We start from the raw sequence: 4,304 nt of genomic DNA, 5'->3' as shown, positions 1-4,304 counted from the left end.
AAAAAAAAAAAAAGAAACCCCCCAAACCCTTATCCACCTCTCTCATTCCTCTCAACCCTTTCTCTTTCATCTCTTTCACTCCAACCTTTTCTCTGTCATCCCTCCTCTAGCTCCAATTGAAAAAAATCAAAAACACTTGCCTTATTTTAATAATTTTCATTCTCAAAACTAAAAAAAGAAACCTCAAACCCTTACTTACCTCCTTCATTCCTCTCAACCCTTTCTCTTTCATCTCTCTCGCTCAAACATTTTCTCTGTCATCTCTGCACTAGCCCTAACTCACAAAACACTCATTATTAAACAATTTACTTTTGTAAAGAATTGAGACATTGACATATTCACCTTCCGAAAAAAAGTTCATTAATAATTTCTTTAATTTCATTATCTTCACTATATATATTACAACCAACAGGTACAACTTGCACCAAGACTTATGAGCATGCTTCCTTTACATTCTGAGACTACTACGTAACATTGCTCTATGGCCATTTAATTTTTTTTTGGTAGAAATTCATTAACCTTTTTTTCCTTTAGTAAAGAAAAAACAAATCAAAATACAATAAAATTCTCAACGATACAATCAAACAATAAAAATTCTAAATCTTGAAATTTTATTTAAAATTATATAAAGAAAAAATTAGGTGCTTTATTTTTTTTATTTATGTAAGTATTTTTTTTTCTCTAACCATTTTATTTAATAATGAGTGTTTTTTTAGTTGGGACTAGTGTAGAGATCACAAAAAATGTTTGAGTGAGAGAGATGAAGGAGAAAGGGTTGAGAGGAATGTAGGAGGTGAGTAAGAGTTTGTTTTTTTTTTTATGTTTTGAGAATGAAAATTATTAAAATAAGGCAAGTGTTTTTGATTTTTTTTCAATTGGAGCTAGAGCAGGGATGACAGAGAAAAGGTTGGAGTAGAAGAGATGAAAGAGAAAGGGTTGAGAGGAATGAGAAAGGTGGATAAGGGTTTGGGGGGTTTCTTTTTTTATTTTTTTAATTTTGAGAATGAAAATTATTAAAATATCCTTAACCTTAAAGCTTAGAATTCATGATATAAGGGTATTTTTGTCTTCTGGAACCCGGTACACATTGCTAAAATGTACCAACTGAAAAACAGGCGTACGCAAGTTAGCAAACCCCATATATATATATATATATATATATATATATATATATATATATATATATATATATATTATATACCAGTGAAAACATATCATTATATCTAACGAATCTCTTTTGTTTACAGTAAAAAAAATTCTCAATCTTTACTCTTTTTAAAATGTAAAATTAGAAAAGTATTTGAATTAATTAATTTTACGGATTACACAATTATAAATATACAAATTGATAATTTAATTGAAAAGAATAAAAGGAACAAACTTCACCAATTTAACTTTAACAATTAACCTAAATAAAGACTAATAAAAACTAATTACTATAATTTAAAACTAATTATTATAATTGATATCCTTCCACAAGTTGGACAATCTAGAAAAGAGATGCAATTTGGACAGTAATGAGTCAATCCGAGGATGAAGTAGAGGCTTTGTAAGTATATCAGCAAGCTGATCATCAGTAGACACAAAGAACAACTGAAACTTGCCTTTTCGAACATTTTCACAAACAAAATGATAAGTTAAGGCAATATGTTTCACCCGATAGTGGAAAACAGGATTAGTGCTAAGAGTTGTGGCACCAAGATTGTCACAATAGATAACCGGATTGACTGTGGGCATGTGACCAAGTTTAGTGAACAAGGATAGGACCCATAGAAGTTCACTGGTCGTGTCAACCAAGGCTTTGTATTTTGCTTCGGTTGAGGAACAAGCAACAGAGTGTTGTTTCTAGGAGCTCCAAGAGATGGGAGTTCTACCAAGATACAACAAATAACTAGTGGTAGAGATATAATCATCCTTATCACTCGTCCAATCTACATCTAAGTAAGCATGAAAGGTTAATGGAGCAGTTGCCGAGATGAAGATGTCTTTGTTGCAAGAGCCCGCCAAATAACGGAGCACCCATTTGAGGGTAGACCAATGCGTCGTTCTGGGGTGTTACATGAACTGCGCAAGTTTGTTGGTACTCAAGGCGGTGTCCGGGCGAGTAAGACTTAAGTATTGAAGATTTCCCACGAGTGAGCAATACTTAGTTGGGCATGGTAGGAGATCACTGGAATCCTTGAGTAGTGGAGCGTTGGCAGACAAGGGAGTGGATGCTGATTTTGTGTTAGCCATGCTTGATTTATGGAGTAGATTAGTGATGTATTTATTTCTTGAAAGAAATAGTCCTATAGCGGAAAGAATTACTTCGACGCCTAAGAAATAGTTAAGACAACCAAGGTCTTTCAGCAAAAATGGACCAACAAGGGTCGAAATAAGGTTGGACAACTCTGTAAAGGAACTGCCAGTGACAATGTTATCATCAACATATACTAATAAATATAGTGTGGAACCTGATTTTTGGTAGATGAAGAGAGATGCATCTGCATTTGAATTGACAAAGCCAAGAGAAACTTGCTTTAGCCCATAGAGATGCTTTTTGAGGTGGAAAACATGATCAGGGAAACTTTTTATGACAAAACCAAGAGGCAAGAGCATGAAAACTTCCTCTTTGAGTGTCCCTTGAAGAAATGCATTGTTGACATTAAGTTGGCGGATGGACCATCCTTGAAGAACTGCAAGTGTGAGAAGAATGCGAATGGTGACCGGTTTAACAACCAGAACGAATGTCTCAGTATAGTCCCAACCAGGGCGTTGGTGAAAACCTTTGGCGACTAGCCAAGCCTTGTACTGATCATTCCAGCCATGCGGGTGTCTTTTGATTTGAAAAACCCATTTGCAGCCAACCAAATTTTTAGTAGAGGATCGACTAACAAGTTCCCAAGTGTTGTTGCGGTGTAAGGTGTCAAACTTAGCTTGCATAGATGAGCGTCAATCAGGGTCGCGAAGAGCTTGGGTGATGGTGCTGGGCTCGAGTGGAGAAGAGGGTTGGACATGGAGGTTAAGCTTCTTGAGGGGTTTGGCAATGTTGTTTTCGGACCGGGTGATGATGCCACCTCAATCGGTTTGGGGTCTCATGTTAAGGTTGACATCGGGTTGGGATGGTGGCACAGAACATTGTAAGGATGGTGTTGAGGTTGGAGGTGATGGAGGGCATTCAGAGTCTCCAATGGAGGGTTGGGTTGGAGTCGGGGAGTTGGGGAAGGATGAAGATGAAGGGAGGAGATTCTCAATCTTTACTCTTTTTAAACTTTAAAATGACTATTTATAGAAAAGTATATGAATTAATTAATTTTACCATTAGATTACAGTGGTATAAATATACAAATTAATAACCTAATTGGAAAGAGTAAAGAAAACAAACTCTACCAATTTAGCTCTAACAATTAACCTAAATAAAAGCTAATAAAAATTAATTATTATAATTTAAAACTAATTATTATAATTGATACTATCTGTATACATGTTATTTATGTATCTTAAAAAAATATTAGAAACCAAAATTAGTGATATTAAATTTTAAAAGAATAAAAAATACAATCTGACAAAAATTAAAACCAGTGATACGTTTTATAAAAACTAAAAATGACAATTTTAAATTTTTGAATAAATAAAAAAGGCCTACAACAACCAAAATCGAAAACAAACGAAGACTAAACGTATATTTAAGAAAAAAAAAAATTATCAAAGGACGAGAGTCATTCATCTAACTTTGTGTTTAATTAATTTTATTGAACTACTTTCGTGTTTCTTGAATCAACAAACCGTACTTATACACATGTACATGCAAGTTTGATTACGTTGTATTAATAAGCCTTTTATATAAACTCATTAAGAAAAGCAAGTAATAAATTTATTTATTTATTGTTATAGATAACATCCAATTAAAATCAACCAGAGAGGCATAGTTTGAATTATTCGTTGACTCATGAGGAAGATTCGAGCTCTAGAATTGTAAGAATTTTAATTTAAATTGCTAGTTATGAGAAAAGGGCGTCGTGCCAAATTGATTATTTTAACATTTATAGTTGAAAGCAATTATTCAATTATTGATGTTTGAAATTGAATAGAAGACGTTTGGATAGTGTAAGTCACTGAAAACCACAAGTTTCCTTTGGAATAGGTGGGTGTTATTTAAACCTGTGGCTGGTTTATGACCGAACTATTACCTATTTTTTAAACCAAAACTTTTTCACGTGTGACGACTAAACATTGGTGACATGATTCTAAATAAACTTGTAGGTGGGATAGTGCGTGAATCCATATATATATATATATATATATATATATATATATATATATAT

Source organism: Vigna radiata, unplaced genomic scaffold (assembly GCF_000741045.1).
Source record: "Vigna radiata var. radiata cultivar VC1973A unplaced genomic scaffold, Vradiata_ver6 scaffold_95, whole genome shotgun sequence".
Lineage (NCBI taxonomy): Eukaryota > Viridiplantae > Streptophyta > Magnoliopsida > Fabales > Fabaceae > Vigna > Vigna radiata.
This window is presented reverse-complemented; position numbering follows the sequence as displayed.